This window comes from Cetorhinus maximus, chromosome 20, assembly GCF_964194155.1.
Source record: "Cetorhinus maximus chromosome 20, sCetMax3.hap1.1, whole genome shotgun sequence".
Lineage (NCBI taxonomy): Eukaryota > Metazoa > Chordata > Chondrichthyes > Lamniformes > Cetorhinidae > Cetorhinus > Cetorhinus maximus.
This window is the reverse complement of record NC_135898.1, coordinates 56004533-56018987: the sequence shown is the minus strand read 5'-3', so window position 1 is coordinate 56018987 and position 14455 is coordinate 56004533. Positions and strand designations below refer to the sequence as shown.

General features: G+C 38.8%; 1 protein-coding gene across 5 annotated transcripts in view; it reads left to right on the top strand.

Annotated features, from left to right (window-relative positions):
* The window catches only part of vti1a (vesicle transport through interaction with t-SNAREs 1A), a 370006-nt gene that overhangs the window by 233575 nt on the left and 121976 nt on the right, over positions 1-14455 (top strand). The gene's annotated exons all lie outside the window — the stretch shown is intronic.

The window sequence follows — 14455 nt, the reverse complement described above, 5'->3', positions numbered from 1 at the left end:
TTCAAAAAGCTCCAATAAATTGGTTAAACATGACTTTCCTTTCACAAAACCATGCTGACTCTTCCCGATTGCCTTGAGCTCTTCTAAGTGCCCAGCAATAATCTCGTTAAGGAGCGATTCTAACGACTTCCCCATGACAGACATCAAGGAGGTGTCAGCTGTGGCTCAATCCATAGCACCCTCGCCTTTGAATCAGAAGGTTGTGGGTTCATGTCCCACTCCCGGAAACTAAGAACTGTGATTGTACTCAAAAGAGTTGCAATCTGTGACTGTTGAATGACAGACATCAAGCCAACTGGGCTATAGTTTCCTGTTTTCTGCCTCCCTCCCTTTTGAATAGAGGGGTTATATTTGCAACTTTCCAGTCTGATGGAACCTTTCCAGAATCTAGCGAATTTTGGAAAATTAACACCAGTGCATCGACTACCTCATTAGCCACCTCTTTTAAGACCATAGCATGTAGTCCATCAGGACCCGGAGACTTGCCAGCCCGCAGCTCCATCAATTTGGTCAGTACCATTCCCCTAGTGATTTCAATTTCACCAAGTTCCTCTCTCCCTTTCACCTCCTGATTTGCAGCTATTATTGGAATGTTTTTTGTATCCTCTATAATGAACACAGAAGCATTTGTTCATTTCTATCACCATTTCCTTATCTACTATTAACTCCCTACTGTCCCTCTCTAGAGGACCAACACTCACTTTACTTACTCCTTTCCTTTTTAAATACCTGTAGAAACTCTTGCTATCCGTTTTTACAGTTCTAGCTAGCTTCCTCTCATACTCTAATTTATTTCTCCTGGTTAACCTTTTAGTCATTCTCTGCTGTTCTTTATATTCTGTCCAACCATCTGTCTTGCCAGTCATCTTTGCGGAGTTGTATACCTTTTCCTTAAGTTTGATGCTTTTATTAACTTCTTTAGTTAACCACAGATGGCGGGTCCTCCCTGTGTGCAGTTAAATAGCCTGCTTGACAGGAGGATTTCATGAAAGATGATCAGTTAGATGAACTACTTGGAGGTTGTGCTGCATCCATAGGATGGAAGCTTCATTTTAAAAGTGAATTCCAGATTCCTGTGAATGCCTCCATTCTTCGCCTTAGCTAGATTTGAATTTCTATCTTAAGTGATTTGGGTATTCACATTCCACAGTACAGCATTCTATAGCACACTATGTTGTTCATGAATGCTAGTGGTATATGTACCTTAAGGGAGGGCTTGGTATGTTATGTGCATAATATTAACTTAGCTTCCTTTTTTCCTGAAGGGAATTGTCTTTTCGAAACATGAATAAGCCAGAAATGGTTAAAAAACTGAAACAAGGAATTAGTTTGAGAATTCAGTGTTACAGGCAAACAGTGCAGAAGAACCATTTGAAATATTTGTAGAAAGATCAGGCTGCTTGTTATCTTAAAATGGACACCAATCTTGGACTAAAAAATGGATCTGAAATACCATTAATACGGTGTATATTATGAAAATAGAATTAAATATTGCATTATAGTAGCATAATAGTATTTTTAGAGATAAAAAGGCAGAATATGTAAATTATTCATGATCAATACAGTGTCAAGTGACTAGAAAAAAATTAAAATTAAGTTTGTTGAACTCAGTTCGTTTCTTCATTAGCAAACACAAGATATTAGGTATCTATTTTAAAGGAACACATTGTATAATGTTACACTCAAATTATACACAACTGCCTCAAATAAAAGCAGTTTTAATTGTCTTGGCTGCTTATGTTTTGGAATTCATCCATTTACATTGTGGATTCCAATGTAACAGTAGCAATAGATAAACATTAGCACAGGAAGTGGTTCCACAATATAAATGTGCAACACTGGAGATGTGCAGCAGCAGCAATGGATGCTGGGTATAATCAGTATGCAGAAGTTAATATTCCTTACATTTATTTCTATTGAGCCTTTATTGAGAATCCCCTGAGTTCTATCATGTAAACATCTCCCTATATTTCATTGATTTATTTTGAAGCGAGGCATTTTTGTGCTCATCACGATGAAGAATGTAGACATTTTTTTCCTAGTTTTGTTGCTATGAGTCAGTATCAAAGATTTCCACGTCAAATATAGCATGCCCAGATACTGAGTACCCTCTGTACTGCCTCAGCAGCTGAGTAAATTTTAAACTTGCTGTCCTGGCATAGAACTAGCATTGTTGCGTATAGGCTGCCCATTATTATTTCCCCAATTTTCATTTCCATTGATCTTAGTAGTCTCTAGTATTCATTTTCTTGGAATAGAAATGTGTACCTCGTGTTGGTAGTGATCATATTCCTCAACACTGCTTTATAAAACTGGAACGTTTCAACAATGGAGCAGTAATGTTGAGTCACTGGCCTGATGCACACATGCGTATAGGCTGCCCATTATTATTTCCCCAATTTTTATTTCCATTGATCTTAGTAGTCTCTAGTATTCATTTTCTTGGAATAGAAATGTGTACCTCGTGTTGGTAGTGATCATATTCCTCAACACTGCTTTATAAAACTGGAACGTTTCAACAATGGAGCAGTAATGTTGAGTCACTGGCCTGATGCACACCTGTGTTGACACACATCTTTGACTAAGAGGATGTTGAGCTGATCAACTTAATTGTGCTTACATATTGTCACTGGGATTTTCCATTAACAGCTGTTGTAAGTTATTGGTTACAGTAACTACATCATTTCATGAGACTTATACATTGCCACATTACGCATTCATGACAATTAAAGGAACGATGCTGTTTTAAATTTTACTTTTGTAATCAATTTCACCTGACCATTTTTTAATATTCTGTAAAATCTTTTAGGGAAAGTTATGGTCAAATGAATGCTCACACTGGATGTGGCACCGAGCTACTAAGCTATTTGGTCACTGATATATCATGTAAAATTAGCACAGTATTGTCAGAATAATTGTAACTTGTCTTAATTGAAATGCGGGGAATAATTCATGCAGAAAAAATTTGTAGTTATCTTCTTACTAACAAGTTCTGCAGTTATCTATTTTCTGTTGGATCATTACAGTACTTCACATTAACTATCCAGCATTGCTATTCTTAGCCATGATCATAAACTGCTTAAATCTAAGGAATAGGAGGAGGCCATTTAGTCCTTCATGCATGTTCTGCCATTTTGTTAAATAATGGCATATCTGCACATCAAATCCATTTACCCATTTTTGCTCAATATCCCGTTGATACTCTACCAAACTAAAATATAACAATCTCTGCCTTAAAATATCAAATGGTCCAGCATCCACAGCCTTTTGGGGAAGAGATTTCTTAAAACGTTTCTTGATAGTGCTACTAAATGTCCTAGCTCTAATTTTGATTATGCTCTCCCTTGTTCTCGATTCTAGAAATGGTTTCTCTGTGTCTATCCTGTTGAATCCTTTTATCATTTTAAAATATCTAGATCACCCATCAGCCTTCTCAACTCAGTGAAATGTAAACTAAGTTTATGCAACCTTTATTTGTAAGTTAACCATTTCAGCCCTGGTGTCATTCTAGTGACTTTGCACTGTACCCTCTCCAAGGTCAACATGAGCAGAATTTTATGTTCCCCCGCCAATGGATTTGCGGGATGGCGAGGTTGTGGGGGGGGGGAAGTGGTTGACCATAAAATTTCTCAGATGGCCTTCAAACTAGGCTCACACCCACCCTGAACTCTCTGCAATTTTACATTGGAAGAGATGAGGCCTAGGTTGGCCTACCAGTTCTTGCCCTAGTTGAGGTCCTTAAGTGGCTAATTAGTGCTGTTGATTGAGATATATATATTGGCCAAGACACCAGGGAGAATGCTCCTAGTCATCTTTGAAATAGTGCTGTGGGATCTCATACATCCACCTGAGAGGGCAGACTGGGCCTTGGTTGAATATCTCATCCGAAAGATGGCACCTCTGATACTGCAACAGCCCATCAGTACTGCACAGGCATGTGATTAGATGCTGTGCTGCTGTAAACCCAGTTCTTCAACCTTACCAGCTGTTACAATTGAACAAAAAAATTGAAGAAGGCTCTAACAATAAATATCTAAAAGTGCATGAGAAAAAATGATACATTTCAAGACTTGAAATGTATATCACGAAGTCAGATGATCAATCTGTCATTCTTCCCACCAGTTTGTTAGTTACACTTTGTGATATAGTTCATGATAAGCTAGAAAGAATGAAGCAGTTTGTTGTGAAAAAAGGAAGTCAAAATCAATGGTCAGTTGTATGATTACAGTGGTCAAATTAATCAGTGGGCGAGTGAGATTTTACCTTGACCTTGATGATTTAAATAAGCCATGGAAAAAGAATATTGTCCAATACAGACCATAGAGGGAGCAGTATCATGACCATATATGTCAAAATTGGCAGCATATTTGATGCAAATTTTGACTGGTAAATAAAATTGAATGAAGGCTTGTCAAAGTTGTGTACTCAAATCTTCCAGTGCAGATTATGACAGATTCTGGAAAGCATTGGAATAATGCAAATTATATGATATCATGACTTGTGGTGCGACTGAACAGAAATGTGACCAGAGGTAAAAACCTTGCATTGAGTAAGGGAACACAATCTGAAGCTAAATGTGAACAAGTGCAAGATTAAAGCTTAAGGAGTCAAGTACATAAGGTAAACACTCACAGCAGAGGGGCATAAAGCTGATTACCACCACCACCATAATCAAGCAAAACCATCCTGGCACCATGAAGTATTTGGGCAGGCTTCTACCTAATTTGTTAGATGTTGGAAATGCTGAGAGAATTTTTTTAAAGTGGTGCCACTGGACTAATTAGCAGATTGGGAGTTTTCAAGACATGAAATGCTTGATGACAAGAAGCCCTGTATTTGAATACAACAGCAAGAGCAAGCCAATAAGGATTAGCATTGATGCTTCCACTCCAAGAATCTGCACATTATTGCTACAGAAGGAACATCTGTTTCTCCTGTATAACTGGCTAACATTTACTCTAATTCGATGCAGATATTCCCATATAGAGAGAGAACTGCAGAAACTAGTACTTGGGCTCAAGAAGTTCCACTGTTATGTTTATGCAAAAAACAAAACTTTATCTGAAGAGTTATCACAAATCTCCAGACAATTATGGGGAAAAAATACTGTGAAACCCCACCTAGAGAATGTTACTTAACTTGCAGAAGAGCAAGTTGCCAGAATAGATGAAATGAACACAACTGAATGTAGCAGATGCATTGGAGTGAAATTATGTACCTAAATGGTCAGCACAGATGACACAAGCTGATCAAATAACTTCATCTTGTGATGTCACAAGTAGGACTAGGGGAGACAGTAACAAAACTGGAGTCAGAACAATCATTGCAAAAGTTGAGATTCCTGTTGGAAGGACTGCCAGGCACATTAGCTGAAATGATCCTCATGTCAGAGATTAATTGACTTTTGAAGCAGACTTATCCTGAAAACATACAACGTTATTGTGCCTTAAAGCGTGAAAGAGCTTCAGTTGATGAGAAAAGATTTAAAAACCACCACGGTGTTGAAAGGAAATCCAAAAGGTTAGCCAGAGATATCTTAGTCTGACCTGATAAGTCAGCACAAATTCTTACTGTAACTCATTAATGTAGGAAATTAACGCAGACGGAAAGAAAATGTACAAGGATTAAAGTAAACCAGCAATTGTTCTGCCCAAAGGTAATGAGTGGGGATGAATATTTGAGTATGGTTAATAGTTGAGAAGAAACAAAGACATCTCATCAAAATGTCTGAGTCTTGAAGCCAGTACAAGAAGATGGAAGATTGGTCAGGTTTTAAGAACCAGCAAGCTATGGGTGGCATTTTCTGGCCCCACTTGTCACCAGGATCATCTACTCCCGCTGAAAGTCAGCGGACTTCTGGCTGGGCCACCGAATCTCCCCCACCGGGGTCCTGCCACGACGGGGCCGATACATCCCGGCCTATGACTAAAAAATAATAAAGAGAGAGAAAGTAGAGTATGCAAGAAAGCTAGTTACTAATATAAAAACAATAAGAGCTCTGACAAGTATTTGAACAGGAAAATGGTAACTAAAGCTGGTGTTTTTTCCTCTAGAGAGTGAGCCTGAAGAATTGATAATGGAAAACAAGGAAATGGTGGAGGCTTTGAGCACATATCTTATGTCTGTTTTCACTGTGGAAGGAGGCCTTACGGCGCAGTGGTAGCGCCCCTACCTCTGAGCCAGAAGCTCTAGGTTTGAGTCCCACTCCAGGACTCGATAGCCATGGAATGTGTTCATAACCAAACATGTAATCCTGTTAATCCTTCTGATAAGTCTGTGGCAGGCAGTAAGAGCGGGAGAGTCTCCTGGTCAGCCATGCTTGTTGTAGAGCAATGCCCCTCAAGCGATAGTCTCTGGTGACGGGCGGACAACCTGTTCCAGGATAAAAACTAGCCATGGATACATGTGCTTTGTCTGTCTCATGTGCCACTCGGCACCGGAAAGGGCTAACTCTAAGTCTTCACTGTAGAAGACTTAGAAAGCTTCCCAAAGATACTTAAAAATCAAGAGGTGAAAGGGAAGGAGGGAGAATAACTGTCACCAGGGAAAAGGTACTGGGATAACTATTAGACCTAAAGTTTAATAAGTCCCCAGGACCAGATGGCCTGCATTCCAGGGTCTTAAAAGAAGTGGCTGCAGAGATAGTAGATGCGTTGGTTATAATCTTCCAAAATTCCTTAGGCCCTGGAAGGGTCCCAATGGATTGGAAAATAGCAAATGTAACATCTTTATTCAAGAAAGCAGGGAACTGCAGGTCAGTTAGCCTAACATCTATCATAGGGAAATTGCAAGAATCCATTATTAAGGAGCTTGGCAGGATATTTAGAAAATTATAATGGGACCAGGCGGAGTCAACATGGTTTTGTGAAAGGGAAATCCTGTTTAACTAAATTTTTTAAAGTTCTTTGAGGAAGTAATAGGCAACATGGATAAAGGGGAACCTGTAGATGTGGTGTATTTGGATTTCCAAAAGGCATTTGATAAGATGCCACATCAAAGATTGCTGCACAAGGTAAAAGCATATAATGTGGGGTAACATATTAACGTGGATAAAGGATTGGTTAGCTAACAGAAAGCAGAAAGTAGGGATAAATCGGTCTATTTAAGATTGACAAGCTGTAACTAGTGGAATGCCGCAGGGATCAGTGCTGGGGCCTCAACAAATTACAATCTATATCCATGACCTGGATATCCATGACAAATGTATGGTAGCTAAATTTGTCGAAGATACTAAGCTAGGTATGAAAGTAAGCTGTCAAGAGAAGGCAAAGAGTCTACAAAGGGGTGTAGATGGGTTAACTGAGTAGGAAAAAAATTACAGATGGAGTATAAGGTGGGAAAATGTGAACTTGTCCACTTTAGGAAGCATAGAAAAGCAGTATACTATTTAAATGGGGAGAGATTGCAAAACTGTGGTACAAAGGGATCTGGATGCCCTGGTACATGAATCACAAAAAGTTAGTATGCAAGTATAATAGAATCCTATCTTCTCTGTATACAATTTGCAGTTTATTTGACTGTTAAATTTAGTCTTATTTATTAAGTATAGGTTTTGTACTCATCAGGACAATCACAAGAATACCAATGTTGGTATTGACAATGACATTGGTATTCTTGCGATTGTCCTGGTGAGTGCAAGATGAAAAGCTTTGACATGTCTCTTTTTTTCTGCCATATTCAAACTCTGTTCTATAGAACCAACTATAAGTATAGGTCACTGAAAGAAAGGATGATAAAATATGTTGAAGTTGTATAGAGCCATGTTGTGGTCAGTGATGAGATTGATGTGGAAATACCATGGTTTAGAAAAGGAAAGGAAAGTGCTGTTTCAAATAAAGTTTGTTACATGATGCTTACAATCTTCTGAGAGTTGTTGTGCCATATGATGGCAAACTTCTGCAGTTTCTATTATTTCATGTATGAAATAACCCCAGAAGGGGGAGGCACTATTTTCCTGTTTTCTGATCTTTACTGATACTGGTTAGGATCAGTGCTTTTGTCAATGATGCAAAAAGAATGGAAAGCTGCTTTGTAACTTGGTATCAGACTATTATTTCTCTTAACCACTGTAATGTAGTGTTCATCTGGGAGCCATCAATGTTTCCTCCGTCTGCTAAGCTGATACAGTATTGTAGGGACACCATACTACTTCCACTGCTGGAAAATTTAATACTCAGTCAACATCAGATCCACTCTGGAAGCCATTACATACTGAGATGGCCTCCATACATTTATGCAGAACCAAGCTGCTTTCTTTTGACTTGATGTTGGAAAAATGTTGGAGCAAGATCTTCTGAGCTGGCATTCTCAAAATATTCCACCAAGCACGTAGAATATTCTTCAAAGTTGTGAATTGGCTAATTTATCCCGAAATTGTAACAGATCATACTGAAATTATATGACCTCAAATTGCATTTACCCAGGTAGTTTTATCAAAGCTCTCACTACAACCTCTTTATACTCTTTCACCATTCATAATCTAAATTATAGCCGCAAAAGCTCCTCTTAGTGCGGTAAGATTTCTGCTATTGTGTGTGATGAAATTGTAAGTGTATGTACAAAGTACAATTTTACATTTTCTTTATCAATAGAAACAGTGGAGAACTCTTTTTATAATTTTTTTTAGTGTGCACTGCAGTAGGTTGCTTTAGATTTAAAATATCACATAAGTGAATTCATGAACAAGGTACAAGCTTCAGTAAAATTCTGAGGAAGTTATTTATGATGGGGAAGCTGAAGCAAAACCAGAACTTTTTGTCCAATTCTGAGCTTTTGCTTTATCATACTGGTTCAATAAAGTAGCTAAAGCTAAATGTGTCACCTTACATAGTAGTGGTATTGTTGGTTTTGAGTCAGAAGGTTGTGGATTCAGCCACAGGACTTTAGCATAAACTCTAGTCTCACTTCATTACAGTACTTCAACAACCCTCCAAGATATCTGTGTTCCTCCAATTTTGGCCTCTTGATCATTCTTGATTTTAATCAGTCCTACCATTTATGGTCTAGCTTTCAGCTGCTAAGACTCTAAGCTCTGGAAGTCCCTCCTTATAACTCTCTGTCTCTCTTTTCTCATTTAAGATGCTCTTTAAAATCTACCTCTCATCTGCCCTAATATCTCCTTATGTGGCTCAGTGCCAAATTTTGTTTGATAACTTTCCTGTGAAGCACTTAGGAAAGTTATACTATGTTAATGACGCCATACACACATAAATTGTGGTTATTGTTGTACTTGAGGGACTGTGTATTGTTAGAAGTACCATCCTCCAGAGTGACAGTAGCTTTTGTTGATGCTAAAGATCCTATTCTTCCAGTTCCTGGCTGGCATTCCTCCTTCAGCTGACATTACCAAAATTTGTGAGATCTTGCTGGGTACAAAGTGACTGTTACGTTTTCCTGCATAACAGTTAAGTTAACTTATTGTATGTGAAGTGATTTGGACTATTTTTCAGTGACATGATAAGGTATTCCATAATTGAAGCTTCTGTTTTCCCATGCTTTCCCACAGAATAATGATAAACAACATAAAAATCAGACCTAATTAGCTAATATGAAGTTGGGCTGCAGAAACCAGTTAACCACAATTCCTCTGAACAGCAAGGGGAAAATCAATCTCCCTTTCTCTCTCCCTTTCCTCCTCCTTGCTCGTTCTTCCTCCTGCGCACTTTCTCTTCCTTTCTGCCTCTCTTCTTGATCCTGTCTGTGTAAAAGACTTGTCAAAAATCAATCTTGAAAAGCGTTCAGTAACCCTTCCTAATGTACTCGTTTTAGGCTTTGCTTCCATTTCCTCATCAGTTTTATTTTGAGAAGCATTGTGAGTCTTTTTTCATATGTGACGAAGTTGCTATATCAAAAGTTATTTCTGTTCTCTGTTTGGAAATTTTTGACACTACTTCTTTAACTTATTTTCTATCTAGTGCAGTATGTTTTCAATAGTTTGATATTTCAGAACGTAATCTTTTCAAACAGACACTTTGTTTGAACTCTACCATCTTGTATCATGCCGGTGATTGTGATTACACAACTATGTGTTTCTAATGTCAGTCAGCTCATGTGGAGGCGACTGTTCGAAACCACTTCCCAGTAAAAACAACTTAATGTGTCAATTCTTAACTTAATGTTATCAGAAACAACACTGCTGTAATAAGGTTACACTTTAGAATGGTTTTACATTCCTCATTATGTTTATGTGGTTTCGAAAGGTTAGCTTCTTATTAGAAAGATTGGAGCAAATAAGATGTGCACACAGTGATGTGAACCCATTAGATAACATCTACTTGCCAACATCTGTGGATATTAATAAAAATAATACCAACTTCTCTCCTTTATTCCATTTAAGATTTTTATTTTGCATAAAGGTGAATGCAGTTTATTTTAAAATAATTTGGAAAAGTTGCTGTGTTTCTGGGCAGTATGGCTAGTTCACTGTTAAACTCTAAACTAAATTCTTAGGTGACACAAATTTGAATCTGTCTCTCATTTTAGCTTTGCACATTCTTAACAGTATCACCAAAGTACTTTCTGGCCTTTTAACCGAGAAATAGATAACTGTGTCCTTTCTGGGAAGGATTGTGGGGTGTAATGGTGTGAAAAGATGGAAAGGGGTGTGAGAAGAAAAATGAAGTATTTTTAAACATCCCTTTTTCAACAAAACATTTGAAAGCTTCGGGCTATTTCACACACCATTATGGGAGGGCTGCAGTGGTTTAAGAAGATCCATCACCAACTTTTCAGGACACCTAAGGATAGCTTACTTATAGTAGTTACATAGAAGAGGAAGAAGATGAAGCAAACTGCTGTGTCATACAATTGGGGGCTCTTGGCAGGATTAATACTTATAATTCCTTGATTGGTTTGGAATTGTTGAATCTTAAGTTTACGAGTACGGGAAGCACTTTGAATTCAGGATTGGTGAGGTATTTTAGAAGTGGTGAGACTGAAAGATGGCCTTAGCAATTGCTAAGACTAAGACTAGGAGTAGACAATATAACTCTGATTGGGTTGCAACAAATAACCAAGAGTAAGTTAACAGAGTTGGCAGATAAGTTAAAATTGGGGTTACCTGGGGCTAGGAAATTGGATATAATTAAAAGTATAGCACAGCATCTACAGTTGGAAGTGATACCTGACACAAGTGAGTCACAGCTGGAGGTAGTGAGACTTCAGTTACAAATGAAGATGCTTGAATTTGAACAAGTAAAGGAACAAAAAAAACTTGAATTAGAAGCAAAGGACAGAGAAATGGCTTTTAAAAGGGAACAGGGAGAAAGGCAGAGAGAGAAAGAAAACAGGAAAGGAAATTAGAAATTGTGAAGATAGAGAAGGAGGAAAGAGAAAAAGAGAGAGAGAGAGAATTCCAACTGAAAATGTTGGCAGTTAAAAAGAGATGCCAGGAGGTCAGGAAGGACTTATATCCAGAGTAGAACCCAGTGGGGAGATATTTAAATTTGTACAAGCTCTTCCAAAGTTTGAGGGAAAAGATGTTGAAGCATTCTTTATTTAATTTGAGAAGCTAGCTAAATAGATGAAATGGCCACAGGAAAACTGGACGTTATTATTACAGACTAAGTTGGTGGGTAGAGCGCATGAGGTATATGCTTCACTATCAGAAGAAATGTCGGTGAATTATGAAGTGGTGTAAAAGGCTATTTTGAGTGCATATGCGTTGGTTCCTGAAGCATACAGGCAGGAATTTAGGAATATGAGATAACAGTCTGGGAAAACTTCTATCGAGTTTGAAACAGAAAAACAAAGTAATTTTGACCATTGGATACAGGTGTTAAAAATAGAGACAATGTATGCAGCTCTTAGGGAAGCAATTCTTTTGGAAGAATTTAAAGATTCAATCCCTTTCCTAGTGAGAACTCGTGTGGAGGAACAGAGGGTTGAAACAGTAAGACAAGCAGCAGAGATAGCTGATGATTATGAGTTAGTTCATAGAGCTAAACCTTTTTTCGTCACTTTTTCAAATTGGACAAGGATAAAAAGTGTGAAGGTGAAAGGAAGGTAGGTAGTCAGGGAAGAGAAGGAGTAGCTGGAAGTTCCTGGGAAGATTTTCTCAGAATAAAAAGAAAGGTGCTGAAGGTAGAGGAGAGATTTGAAAATTGAGGTGTTTTCATTGTAATAAAGTAGGGCACACAAAATCAGTTTGTTGGAAATTGCAGGGAAAATCTGTTGCAATTATTGGGGTACAGAAAAGCTCTAGAAATAAAAGTACTGTGGGTTCTGAGGTTCAGGCACAGGAGAAACCAGTGGTGTGTGTACAGGTGAAACAGAGAGAATCAGTGATAGATGAAGAAGTGGGGATGTGTTCACAGTTTACTCAAGAGAATTCTGAGGAGCAAGCTGCAGAAATGTTTAAAGACTTTGTGTGTGAAGGGAAAGTCTTTCCATGTGTACAGGGTGGAGTCGGTAAAGATGTTTAAATTTTAAGAGACACCATGGCTAATCAATCCTTAATGTTGTGGGATAGTGCTATTTGTTGTTCAAAGGGAGTATTATAGGAGCAGGTAATAAGTGGGGTTCATGGAGATGTTAAATCTATTCCATTGTGGAAGATAAATTTAAAGAGCAAATAGAAGGCATGTGAAGTTATAGTTGGAGTGGTGGAAAAATTGCCCATTGCAAGGGCTCAATTTATTCTGGGTAATGATGTAGCTGGATCACAAATGTGGCTAACGCCTATGGTAGTTGAACAGCCTGTAGAAGTGTTTTCAACATAGGTGTTACAGAGGGAGCACCTTGGATTGTTCCCTGATTGTGTTGTGAGGAGATCAAAGGTTCATAGGGGAGAACAAGGAAAACAAGAAGGGCAGGCAGTTCAAAGGCAAGAAGAAGGTGTCGAAATCCAATTAGCTGGCACTGTGTTTGATAACATTGTTCAGGAGGAAAGAATACAGGACAATTCAGCTGAAGTATTTAACTCAAGGAGGTTAGTGGAGTTACAGAAAAATGATTTGCAATTGAAGCAGTTATATCAGAAAGCTTACTCAGAGACAGAAGCAAAATGTATTCCAGTATGTTATTACCTTCAGGGCAATATTTTAATGAGAAAATGGAGGTTGGAACGAAATAAGGTAAATGAGCAGATTGAAATTGACAGGTATGATGTGGTGGGCATCATGGAGACATGGCTGCAAGGGGATCAGGACTGGGAGCTAAATATCCAAGGATATACATCCTATTGAAAAGATAGGCAGGTTGGCAGAGGGGGTGGGGTTGCTTTGTTAGTAAGCAATGAAATTAAATCGATAGCAAGAAACGATGTAGGGTCAGATGGTGTAGAATCTGTGTGGGTAGAGTTGAGGGACTGCAAAGGTAAAAAAACCATAATGGGAGTTATGTACAGGCCTCCGAACAGTGGTCAGGATGTGGGACACAAGATACACCAGGAGATAGAAAAGGAGTGTAGGAAAAGCAAGGTTACAGTGATCATGGGGGATTTCAATATGCAGGTAGACTGGGAAAATCAGGTTGGTAGTGGATCCCAAGAAAAGAAATTTGTGGAATGTCTACAAGATGGCTTTTTGGAGCAGCTTGTGATGGAGCCCACTGGGGAACAGGCAATTCTAGATTTAGTGATGTGTAATGAGGCAGATTTGATAAGGGAGCTTAAGGTGAAGGAACCCTTAGGAGGAAGTGACCATAATATGATAGAATTTACCCTGCAATTTGAGAGGAAAAAGCTGGAATCAGATGTAACGGTATTACAGTTGAATAAAGGCAACTACAGAGGCATGAGGGAGGAGCTGGCCAGAATTGACTGGGAGATGAGCCTAGCAGGAAAGACAGTGGAACAGCAATGGCAGGAGTTTCTGGGAGTAATTTGGGAGACACAGCAAAAATTCATCCCTAGGAAGAAGAAGCATACTAAAGGGAGGACGAGGCAACCATGGCTGACAAGAGAAGTCAGGGACAGCATAAAAGCTAAAGAGAAAGCATACAATGTGGCGAAGAGCAGTGGGAAACCAGTGGATTGGGAAGCCTACAAAGACCAACAGAGGACAACTAAAAAAGAAATAAGGAGGGAGAAGATTAAATATGAGGGTAAACTAGCCAGTAATATAAAAGAAGATTGCAAGAGTTTTTTTAGGTATATAAAGAGTAAGAGAGAGGCAAAAGTGGACATTGGGCCGCTGGAAAATGACACTGGAAAAGTAGTAGTGGGGAACAAAGAAATGGCGGAGGAACTGAATAGGTACTTTGCGTCAGTCTTCACGGTGGAAGGCACGAGTAACATCCCCAAAGTTCACGAGAGCCAGGGGGCAGAGGTGAGTATGGTGGCCATTACCAAGGAGAAGGTGCTAGGAAAACTGAAAGGTCTGAAGGTGGATAAATCACCTGGACCAGATGGATTACACCCCAAAGTTCTGAAGGAGATAGCTGAAAAGATAGTGGAGGCATTAGTGGTGATCTTTCAGGAATCACTGGAGTCAGGGAGGGTCCCAGAGGACTCGAA